Genomic DNA, 12,285 nt, shown 5'->3' on the forward strand with positions numbered 1-12,285 from the left:
TTGAACATTTGATATGTATATATCTCTTTGCTGTTGCAGTCCCTGATGATATCTCATCTTTATTCCCCAAAATAAAGCCTCTTAGCTAATGAGTTCCCTAATGATTATGTGAGTAATTCCTGCTTGAACAATTGCTACTCTTTGTTATGAAGGGGCAGGCTTGGAACAGACTTTTGCATTTGGTTCTTCTGTTTCATGTTTTGTGTTGGTATTTTTTGTTTCTTGAAGTTTTGGGGGTTTATTTTAATTCCTTGTAAATCATCATCTCCTTGCAGGGCTCTTAGACCAGAGTATCTTAATGGGACTTGGTGAGTTTTAACAGTAGTTATGCCTGCAGTGACTTGGTGTCACCTCTTTCTTTTGGTGTAGGTAGTGACAAATGCTAGTGATTAGTGAGCACCATTAAGGTCGTACTGATGTGCTGAATGCCTGGAGTGACCTAGTTATTTAAGCACCTGAATTCTTCCTGTAGGATCCCTTAGTGTTGCCCCACTAAATGTGTTTTGCTGATCCTCTACAGAGAACTTTGTCTCCACACTTGTTGCTGCTGTGACTGCAGCAACTTTGGTCTGTTTGCCCTTTTTTAGCCAGCACTGAATAGTTACCAGACTAGAATGGTTTTAACTAAAACTCAACAGTAACTATGAACAGGAATGAAGCCTCTAGCAGCCCTATTCATTAGCAGCCATTTCCCCTCAACTTATCAGGAATGGTTTGCCGCTTGTGGACAAACTGTGCTGTGGTGGGGAGGGTGATGGAGACACAAGCTGAATGCTGAGCTGCCCTTTTTCCAGGCGGCAACGACAAGGACTGATATTTTTCTGTTTTATAACAAGGCCAGGTTGGACGGGGCTTGGAGCAACCTGGTCTAGTGGAAGGTGTCCCCTGCCTGTGGCACGGTTTGGAACTGGAGGAGCTTTAAGATCCCTTCCAGCCTCAACTGTTCTATTGATTCTGTGACAATGGGTATAGGTGAACACACTTAAAACACTTGTTTTACATTTAAACATTAAATTAAATTTTAAGCTAAAAATTTATAAGTATTTGTTGCTGGTTTTGTGGGTTTTCTCTAGATAGCCCCTGATACCACATGAAACATCTGTGGCTTCTGGTAATGTCTCTGTTCTGAGCACTGTCATGAAGAGGAATGAAGAGGAAAAACACTTGAGCAAGGAAATAATTTGAGGTCTGCTTGGTTATAGTGAGCTTAGAGAAACCTGGTGTAACTTTAGCCCTGAGTACAGGGTCAGCTCTCACAAGAAGCTATGAGCAGCCAATATCACTGCTTCCCAGGCCGCAGTGTTTCAGGTGTCCCGGCAAAACATTGCTCTTGATGGTGCTCCTTAGTGCAGGTCTGCAGTCTGTACTCCTCTCTCAGCTTTCAGACCTTGTCACAAAGAGATGGGCGCTGTGGAAGGGGTGAGCACAACACTATCAGTCATCCTTATGGAGCCAGAAGAGCTGAGACAGTGGTCTCAGAGAGCCTGGAAATCAAAACTGATGGGTATCAAATGGAAAGAACATTTTAATTTAGCACTGAGGGCAATCAGACACCAAAGCAACAAAGGATAAGCAAAATAAATCCTTTATTGCTGGAGACCTTAAAGCCAGTATCCTGAAAGAAAACTTGGTACAAAAACAGGGTGTTCTCCATGTAGAAACCTCAATGGGAATCAGGGAAGGGCTTTGGCTGGTTGGAGTCAGTGACCTCCTACCTTGCTCAGCAGCCCAAGCAGGTGGGTGCACGGTGCAAAGGTTACAGGAGGGCTGTGACATGACAGGGATCTCTAGCATGCAGTGCTGTAAAAAATGCATCCTGTAACATTGGTCACTGACACATGGATTCGCTAATGTTGTTGTCTCAGGTGTTAAAAGGGTTAAATCTTCCTTTTGCCCTTTTGCCTCTTTTTGCTTGTTTTCCTTCTAATGTGTCTTTTTTTTTCATTGCAGGAGTAGAAAACCCGTAAGTCTCAAAACAATTTCAGGCTCACCACCAGCCTTCATAGCAAGATGTCTCCAAGGAACCTCCCTCGTCTGTCCTCTCCCACAGTGCCCCAGCAGGATTTCACATCAGGAAGCGTTTGCTTGCAGCTAAGCCATCAGTAACGTATTTGCAAGGACAGCTCTATGTGTTCTTGGATGCAGAAGGTGTCAGTGCTCCCTTCTCAGGGGGCTGGGAGACCCCAGCTTGTGCAGTGAGTTTGGATTCACACATGGTGGCCTGGGCAATGTTAATCGTATTCTCTTTCCTCTCCTCTGGTCTCTTTAGAGTCTCGTCTCTTACAGTCTCTTCCCTTAGCTTCTTTCTATTCCCTTAGATTCTCTTAGATTCTCCTCCCTTAGATTCACTTCCCTTAGATTCCCTTCTCATAGATTCCCATCACTTAGATTCTCGTCTCTAATAGTCTCTTACATTTTCTTCTATTTTCTTCTCTTACATTGGATTATCTTGGATTATCTTAGAATCTCTTACCTTGTATTCTCTTACTTTCTCTTTTCCAAGATTCTCTTAGATTGTCTTAGATTCTCTTCTCTTGTTTTCTCTTATATTCTCTTCTCTTAGAATCTCTTCTCTTGTATTCTGTTATGTTCTCCTCTCTTGGATTCTCTTGGATTCTCTTGGATTCTCTTGGAATCTCTTGGAATCTCTTGGAATCTCTTGGAATCTCTTGGAATCTCTTGGAATCTCTTCTCTTATATTCTATTCTTATATGACAACCCAAGAGAAAGGAGCGGGAGAGAGAGGAAGGAGAGAAGAAGAAGAGGAGAAAGGAAGATAATAGGAGAGAAGAGGAGAAAGAGAATAAAAGAGAACAGTAGAAAGAAAGAAGAGAAGAGAGGATGGGAGAGAGAACAGAGAATGGAAGAGAGGAGAATAGGAGAAAGAGAATGGGAGAAAGAGAAGAGAAGAGGAGAGAATAGTAGAAAGAAAGAAGAGAGGAGGGGGGAAGAGAGAGAATGGGGGGACAGAGAAGGGTGGGAGAGAGAAAGAGAATGGGAAGAGAGAAAGTATGGTGGGAGAGAGAAAAGAGAAGAGAAGAAAAAGGGAACAGAAGGGAGAGAAGAAAAAGAGAAGAGAATAGAAGGCAGAGAAGAAAAAGAAGAGAATAGAAGGCAGAGAAGAAAAAAAAGAGAACAGAAGGGAGAGAGGAAAAAAAAAGAGAACAGAAGGGAGAGAGGAAAAAGAAGAGAAGAAAAAGAGAAAGAAGAAAAGAAACAAAAGAGAATAGAAGAAAGACTAAAAGAGAAAAGAGAATAGAATAGAAGAGACTAGAACAGTAGAAGAGAGCAGAAGAGAATGGAAGAGAATAGAAGAAAGAGTAGAAGAGAATAGAAGAGTAGAAGAGAACAGAAAGAGCAGAAGAGGACAAGAGAGTAGAAGGAGGAGAGTAGAAGGAGGAGAGTAGAAGAGGAGAGAGCAAAAGAAAGAGGAGAGAGCAAAAGAAAGAGGAGAGAGCAAAAGAAAGAGGAGAAAGCAAAAGAGAATAGAACAATGAGAAGAGAGTAGAATAGAAGAGAGTAGAAGATAAAGATTCTAAGAGACTCTAAAACAATCTAAGAACTTCTAAGAGAAGAGAATGCAAGAGAATACAAGGAAGAGCATCTAAGAGAATATGGGGAAGCAAATATCAGAGAATATAAGATAATAGAATCTAAGAGATCGTAAGAGTAGAGAACGTAAGAGAAAAGAATGTCAGAGAAGAGAATGCAATAGAAGGGAAGGGAATATACGGGAAGAAAAGGGAAGAGACTAAGAGAATATAGGACACTATAAGAGAAGAGAATGTAAGAGAAGGGAAGAGAATATAAAGGAAGAAAAGGGAAGAGCCTCTGGGAGAATATAAGATAATATAGGAGAATATAAGAGGAGAGACTGTGAGAAAAAAGGAGAAAATGTAAGAGAAAGGAAGAGACTCGTAAGAGAAGAAACTCTAAGAGAATATAGGAGAATAGAAGAGAATGTAAGAGAGGAGAAGAGAATGTAAGAGAAGGGAATATAAAAGAAGAAAAGGGGAGAGACTAAGAATATAAGAGAATATAGGAGAACATAAGAGAAAAAGAATGTAAGGGAAGAGAAGAAAATGTAAGAGAATAAAAGGGAAGGAAATGTAAGAGAAGAAAAGGGAAGAGACTAAGAGAATTCAAAAGAAGAGGAGAGAATATAAGAAAAGGGAAGGGAATATAAGAGAAGAGACTAAGAGAATGCAAGGAAGGGAAGGGGTTATTAAAGAATATAGGGGAAGGGGAGTTTTCCATTAGCATCCCCAGTGGCCTTACCTCTTCCTCCCATGCCACTTTGCAATGCCTCACTGCAGGATCCAAGCACCTTGTCCCTATATGTCTGGCTTCATCAGCACACTGCGTGCTGGGCAGCATGCATCATCTGCAAGGCTGGGCTTCCTAGGGGCTCTGTGATCACCAGGATGTGACAGAGGCATCAGTAGAGAGGGGTCTCTGGACACATGCTCTTTGCCTGCATGGACCTTTCTGTTATAGTATTTTCTTGAAATCAGGGGGTTAAACACACATCTCTGTCCCTGTGAATGGTACCCCAAGCTGCAGGAAAGTGAGTCTGTGGAATAGACTGTGTGTGTTACGGTCTGTAAGCCCCCCCATCAGCTATGATACATTTGAAGTCTTGTCACTGTAAGATGTTTAGCAGGTAATACCCTTTACTGAACTAGAAACCTGCACTGGTGCTGCATGCCTGGCAGGCTTGGAAAGGCAGATAAATTTGGGGCTATGCACATGAAAGCTCTGCATCCTGCTGTGGTTCAGGTGTTGTTTTTCTTATAGGTAAGTGGCAGAGCAGCCTCAGGGCTCCTGCTGAGCTCAGGGGCCCATCAGCTGCACCAGAGGAGCTTTGCTTTCAGATGTGACACTTGCTGCTCTGATAAATGACCAGTTCAAACAGGTTGAAATCAAAGTGAACTTCCCCAGAGCTGGATGTAGTTCACACACAGTACGTGTGGTAGCAAACGTTCAATGTCAACCACATGCCAAACAGACCTTAGTATCTCAGATAAGCCAGTTTCCTCTCCCTGGCTTCATTAAAATGTTTCCCCAGGTGAATTTAACCTCATGTCAGCAAAGCACTTCAGCTCAAGGTACTGAAGACCAGCTCCAGCAAGGGCTAAATCCCATCAGACACACCAAAGAGTGTGAGGGTGAGAAGCCCTTCCCATAAGAGAGAAGGATAATTGTGGCTTTGGGGTTTTTCTACAAAGAGCTGAAGAGAGCCTCAGCAGCTGTGGGCAATGCCTGCACTCCCTGGGGTTCTAATCGTAGAATCACTGAATAGTTTGGGTTGGAAGGGACCCTCACAGCTCATTGAGTCCAACCTCCCCTGCAGTGAGGAGGGACGTCTTCAACTAGATTAAGGTTCCTCAGAACCACATCCAGCCTGGCACTGAATGTCTCCACCACCTCTCTGGGCAGCCTGTGCCAGTGTTTCACCACCCTCATTGCAAAAAGTAATGCAGCAGACCTGCAGTTTGTGGTTCTCCCTCCCTCCAGCCCTTGTCTTCTCCTCAGCAGTGCAGCTCATCTGCTGCAGAGCTGAGCTCCCTCTCAGGAAAATCAACTCCTAGCCCTGAAAGTGCCCCACCAGCCTCTGCTCACACAAGCAGATCAAGATGGCAAAGCTTTGTTAATTTGTGTATGTCCCCTAGACAGGAGACATCATAAACAGCAAGGTCCACATACCGTGAGTACTGTGGTGGACTCCCATTGGGTTGGAAAGGCTGCATGGGTGCTCATTCAACAAGACAATACCAAGAGCTTTAAACTCTGCTACTTCAAACTTAAGCGGAGCATGCTGCTTGTGAAAGATCTCTCCTGAAATAGTTAACAAATACAGCAAAAGCTCTGTCCTGGATGCCAATGCTTCGGGGGCAGGGGCATTGGCTGCAGCAGGTAGGGCTCATCAGGGGGCATTGCCTTGAGCACAGGTACAACACCAGGTGCTGCCCCCTGGTAGGACTGCTTGTGCTGTGCTTTGGCTAATGCCGCTGTTTTCAGAACAGGGGATTTTAAACTCCAAGATGTTTCAGGCAGGGATGACTTTTACTCTGCATGTATAGGACCTAAGTACAGCCCTGACCAGGTCTAGGACTTGTGGTGCTCCTGCATTGGTGTGGATGACTGCTTCTCTCCCAGGTATGAACCTTTCCCTGTAGAGAGGCTCGAAGCCATGGGAGCTGGAAGCACCCAAATGTCAAGAGGAAACTGGCGACCTGCATCATTACAGCATCCAACAGGATGATCAGAAAAATAGTGTTAAATCCCCACTGAGCTGCTGCAAAACAGCTTGTGAGCAAATCAATTGCTTTTTAAGCAGAAGGCAATGCAATGATCCCAAATCAGGAAAGCAAATCAAGCTGAGAGTTCCTGTGAAAATATTTTCAACTAAATGAGTGTAACTGACTGGAAGGGAAACTACTTTTTGAATTAAGCAGGTAAACAAGAGCAAAATAATTTCTTGCTTGTTCAAGCAGAGGACATGGTTTTGCTCAGATTTACTGGCCCCAGGTATTTCTACATGAGGATCTGTTAAAGTGTCACTCTGAATTTATGCCAGTGTAAGAGGAAATCAAGTCCTGCATCCAGCTCTGGGGCCTCAACTCAAGAGGGATGTGGAGCTTTAAATTGACAGAGAGGAGATTGAGATGGCACATTAAGAAGCTCTTCCCTGTGAGGGTGCTGAGGCACTGGCACAGGGTGCCCAGAGAAGCTGTGGCTGCCCCATCCCTGGCAGTGTTCAAGGCCAGGTTGGACAGGGCTTGGAGCAACCTGGTCTAATGGAAGGTGTCCCTGCCTGTGGCAGCGGGTTGGAACTGGATGAGCTTTAAGGATGAGCTTCCAACTCAAATCACTCTGGGATTCTATAAAAGATGTAAAGGAAACAGAAAGCAAATAAGCACCTCGGAGAGATGGCAATGGGGAAATGGCAGTGGCTGCAGCATGCAGAGGAGGAGACAAACACTTGGCATAAATTTAGTTCCTGATGCGTTAGGTTTATAAAACTAGAGAAACCAGGAATTTCTGATCAATAATATGTCTGAGCAGAGAGCATGGGTAGTTCACTATATATCTATATATATATATCTATGTAACTGCTCTATTTTCTTGAACTCTTGGTTCTAAGGTGTTCTGCATGAAGCTGGAGGTTTAGTCAATGTTCTCCAGATGGGACTACCAGACTTCAATCAGGGTTGGGTTGTTTTTTCCTCTCTCTCATTACAGTAATGAACCTCTGTGCTAAGCTGCCTTTTCAAGTGTCTGAAGGAGCTGTATTCCCATGACATGTTCTCTCTTGAGTCTTCTGAAAACAACTGCCTTCAGTTGTTGGTAGCCAGAGCTGCTTCCTGTGACTGAGCTCTAACTGCTGCACACCGTCAGTGACTGCTGTGAGCCTCTGCTCTCCCCTGTCAGTACAGAGCTCTCATTTGTAGGCAGCCAGAGACAAAGTGCAAGTGCATGACCCCTCCACCTCTCCCACGTGCCATGAGGAAGAGAGGCCTGCATGGAAACCAGCCTCCCGCAGTGCAGGTCACCTCCCCACCAGGTTGTTTCCAGTGGAGGTCACACTGAGTAGGAAGCAGAAACCCAGCACAGCCCAAGTGCTGCCCCAGTCCCTGCTGCTGTCTGTCTGCAGCATCTGAGCCCCGGGAAGGTTGGATCTGCAGGGCCCTGGCACTGCTCCACAAATCTGGAAGCCCACCAGGTATGTTCCTACGTTACTGTGGCCTCTAATTTAGGAACCTCCTAAACCAGAGATTGCTCCTTCATGTAACATGGCCTATCAGGGGCTTTTCTGCTTTCCATGGGCACACAGAACCATTTTTATACCCAATATCTCACCACACCATCAACACCCAGCCGTGCACAGTGCAGTCAGCACATCTCTGTGCCTGCCAGAGCTTGGTGCTGCACGGCACCAGGCAGAGCACAAGGAGCCAGCACCCTCCTGGTAAATCCTGAGCCTGGTTCTGCTCCGAATGGCAAACCTCTGCTCCCACCTCGAGCTGCCAAGGGGTAAAGAGTGCTCTGGAGCTTCACAAGGCCCAAGCTCTGCTCCACTTCAGGGCTGCACAGAAAGTGCCGAACCACTAGAGGGAAACGGGAGCGCAGCTCCCTCCTAAGGCAAACAACGGTTAAAGATGCTAAAGGTGCAACCCTGACAAGGAATGCTCTGACCACTGTTCATTCACTCGCAGTGCACAAATGAGCACATTGAGGCAAGCTCTCATCAGTTGATTTCAGTATGGCAGAGCAGAATCTCACAGTGTTTGTCATAAATGGTTCTCTTTAACAGTAAAAATGCAGCATTTCTTTTACTGTTAAGCAGGTATGTTGCTTGTATGGGTTTACCAGATTATTTTCGATATTAGATGAAATAAACTGTACAACTGGAAGAATAGTCGACAGTTAGTAGTAAGCTCCAGGTTTCTCATCTACATCAACTGCCGCTGGATGGGATCTCTACCCTTTTCTTTATACAGCAGCAGTGATTTTGGCAGCAGAATAATGTATTTTAAAACATTTAGACATTGTTTAGTTAAGTGATACAAAATTGCATACAATAATCAACCTTCTTTTGCTGGACAAAGCTGCAGTGTAATGGGTATTGTGCAATATCAGCATTAGCACTGAAACTCAGAATACCCTTTAGCCAGGTCCTGAAAGATTTAACATACAATAAGATACAACCTCCTTTATCTCAATTTCCAGACAATAACCCAGAAAGGACTGCTTCAGGGAAGCTTACTCTTGCCTACAGACGATGATGGCAAAAAAGCATCTGAAGAAAATGACATTGTTTTCAAGTCCTTTATTCTGTTTTCTCCCCTAACCCCCTTTTGTTGCTGGGTTTCTCTTTACAGAGTGCAGTGACACATGGGAGAACTCCTGACTTCCAATCAGTTGTAGACACTGCTGAGATCAGGGAAAAAATCCGGGCTAAATTAGGCAAGGAGTAAAGAAACCTGGTGATGACACTACCTGGTGAAAGGGCTCCTGTCAACTCAAACAAGGAGGACTCATACCCAGGTGAGAGTTTGTGCCACTCTGGGATATTAGTTTGTACTGAGGGTGTGCAGCCAGTTTGGCTCTTCTCTGCCCCCTGCAGTGCTAACACACTGTCACATTAATTCTCCTCAATTCACATGTAAAAGCAAAGGTTCGCAAAAAAAGGGGCAGGAAGAGACCAACTAAAGAAAGCTCAGTATTCCCATGTCATAACTAGTAGGTTTCTGTCTAGTCTGCACTCACTGCAAGGGATGTTTGTAGGTTCAATTATCTTCAGCATTAGCAGAGTTTATTTTCATCTCCAGACAGAGCATTTCCAACTGCAGTGTAAATCATAGAATGACAGAATAGTGTGGGTTGGAAGGGACCCTCAAAAATTCATTATTTCTTGTACCATCTACCGTGGATATAGCAAACTATTTGCTCCGTTTTCCTTCTTAGGAAGACCCCAGCAAGAAAAAGAGGCTGACATTGCTCGCAGGATCCCCTATCGGCTGGCAAAAGCCTACAGCACCCGGGATTCCCAGGCGGTCTCCCATCCAAGTACTAACCGAGCCCGACCCTGCTTAGCTTCCGAGATCAGACGAGATCGGGCGTTTTCAGGGTGGTGTGGCCGTAGGCAGCCTCTTCTCTGCCACCACCGCTCTCGGCGCGCCTGCACACGCTGCCGACCCGCACTCAGCCTCAGCACCCAAACCCAGCGGCACCCTGGACCCAACGCGCCAGCATCCCCAAGCACAGAGCCCCGCACGGATCTGACCGCGACCCACCGACACCACCCCCCCCGCACAAACAACGCCACGCTCCATCCCTCATGTCCCCCAACAACAGGAACAGGGTCGCCCATGGACCTGCCCCTCCGCAGCACCCCACCGAGAAAAAGGGGTCGGGAACAGCCCGCAGGGCCCCCTGTGGCCTCAACATCCCGCAAAAAAAAAGGGGTCTGGAATTGCTCGCAGGGACTCCACTAAAGATGCAAGCAAGAAAAAGGGGGACAACGTTGCAAACAGGGGACCCTATCTCCAAAACACCCCCGCAAGAAAAACTGGTCTAGCAATGCCCGCAGGGGCCTCCAGGACTTAAACATGTACGCAAGAGAAAAGGGGGACAGCATTGCAAACAGGGGACCCTATCTCCTCAACACCCTACCGAGAAAAACGGGTGGGGAACAACCCGCAGGGCCCCCTGTAGCCTCAACATCCCGCAAAAATAAGGGGTCTGGAATTGCTCGCAGGGCCCATAAAAGCGAAAACAACTCCGCATACAAAAAGAGGCTGACATTGCTCGCAGGATCCCCTATCGGCTGGCAAAAGCCTACAGCACCCGGGATTCCCAGGCGGTCTCCCATCCAAGTACTAACCGAGCCCGACCCTGCTTAGCTTCCGAGATCAGACGAGATCGGGCGTTTTCAGGGTGGTGTGGCCGTAGGCACCCTCTTCTCTGCCACCACCGCTCTCGGCCCCCCCGCACACGCTGCCGACCCGCACTCAGCCCCAGCACCCAAAGCCACTGGCAGCAATGGGTCGCACACCCGCCTTGGGGCAACCGCTGCGGCGCGGTAACCCCCCCCGAGCACAGAGCCCCACAAGCCCTGGCCCCGACGCCCCAACACAAACCCCCCTGCACAAGCATCGCCACGCTCTTTCCCTGCTGCCCCTAGCAGCACGCAGGGGGACCCCTGTGGACCTGCCCCTCCACAGCACCCCACCGAGAAAAAGGGTACCGACATTGCCCGCAGGGGCTTCAATCACCCCAACAGCCCACCAAGAAAAAGGGTCAACCCCTGCAAGAAGCCTCTCTAGCACAGACCCCTATATACCTTACCCTCTGCTGTCTTCTTTCATAACTGACACATCACTTGTATTCCTCGGTAATCGCTTTCCAGTGCCATTGCTTAGTTTTTTACACTGTAGTATTCCCTATCAGTGTTCTGATATGCTTATGTCTGGTTGCCTTATGTAGTTGTTGCCATTCCCTTAAACAGCTCACTGAAACTTCTGTGTCTTGTCTCTTTAATGATTGCCCTTTTCAGATGATTGTTCCTTTCCTCTTTTTTTTTTTTTTTTTTTTTTTTTTAATCACCCATCTCATACCCCTGACATTTCTTTTCAGTAGATGGCAACCTGGATGTGCTTTTTCTTACTTTTTCTTTGTTATACTCATGTCTCTAGACACCTCTCCGGCCAAAGCTCTTCTTTGCTCATGAGCCTCTGCGGTGGTCAGTGACCTGTAGCAGATCCCATCTCTCCTCTCAGTGTCCTTTGGGGTGGAAGGAGGATCTCTCCACCATGGATATGGCATTTTCTGAAAGCACAGTAGTGTGAGTATAGCACATGCTGCTCCTGTCACTCTGACCCCTTGTTTTCAGGTAGTCCTGGTGTGGTACACCTGCACTGACGTTCCTGTGTCACAGTCTGGTGACCCTGTAGCCACCTCAACCCCTGCTGGAGCAGCCTCAAGCTGCCCAGGGAGCAGGTACCATGCAGGCTCAGCAGTTATTTTCTGAGGAGGTTTCCTGGGAATGAGCTTGCCAAATAGAGTCAGCTGTAGGTAACCACACTATGGTAGGGTCAGAGCTGCTTACTACACACCTGCAGCGTGAAGCAGCCACATAACAGCCACCAGGACAGGTCCCCCATGGCACACAGGCTTGGGCACATGTGAGTCATAAACAGGCTGCGTGTCTCTGCCAGTGCTTTCCTCTCCCCCTCCTCCCCGGTGGGTAAATCGCATCAGCAGCCACCCTGAACAGTCTCAGGACAGCCATAATCCCATCCCGAGGGATGCCACCAGCCACCCAGCAGCCGGGACAGGGACGATGGGTGCTGGGAGGGACATGCATATGACCTGCCAGGGCCTGGGGACAGCGGGGATGGTACTGGGCACTGTCCCGGGAAGGGGACCAGGGTGGTGGAAAAGGTCTGCCTTGTCCTCCGGGCTGCCTGGGGAAGGAGGGGGAGCCCAGCGCTGAGCTGAGCTTTGTCCTGGGTTAATTTTAGCCCAAGGAGATAAGAGAGGGGAGGCGCATGGCGGGACTTAAGGGGTCCCTCTGCCCCGCCGCGGGCGGGCCTGGCTTCCGCCACCCATGCAGGCATGGAGCGGGCTATGCCGAGCCTGGGGAGCCGGCGGGGCCCGGCTGCTTCCAGCGGCGCGGAGTGGTGCCTGCAGCGGTGAGCCCTGCGCCAGCGCACAGCCAGGTGTTGGGTGCAGGGGGCTCCCTTGGGGGGGTCCCTGCCCGTGGAGAGGTAACCATGG

The 12,285-nt window shown here is 47.6% G+C and overlaps 2 non-coding genes across 2 annotated transcripts; both read right to left on the reverse strand.

Annotated features, from left to right (window-relative positions):
• Positions 1–9,532: 9,532 nt before the first annotated feature.
• On the reverse strand, positions 9,533–9,651 carry LOC133212790 (5S ribosomal RNA). The gene has a single exon (XR_009725606.1). It is a non-coding gene; the product is annotated as a 5S ribosomal RNA (ribosomal RNA).
• Positions 9,652–10,341: 690 nt separating this feature from the next.
• On the reverse strand, positions 10,342–10,460 carry LOC133212778 (5S ribosomal RNA). Its single transcript, XR_009725594.1, has one exon. It is a non-coding gene; the product is annotated as a 5S ribosomal RNA (ribosomal RNA).
• Between the last annotated feature and the right edge of the window lie 1,825 nt (positions 10,461–12,285).

This window comes from Neopsephotus bourkii, unplaced genomic scaffold, assembly GCF_033783945.1.
Source record: "Neopsephotus bourkii isolate Nb327-2 ecotype Australia unplaced genomic scaffold, CSIRO-AGI_Nbou_v1 NB_739, whole genome shotgun sequence".
Lineage (NCBI taxonomy): Eukaryota > Metazoa > Chordata > Aves > Psittaciformes > Psittacidae > Neopsephotus > Neopsephotus bourkii.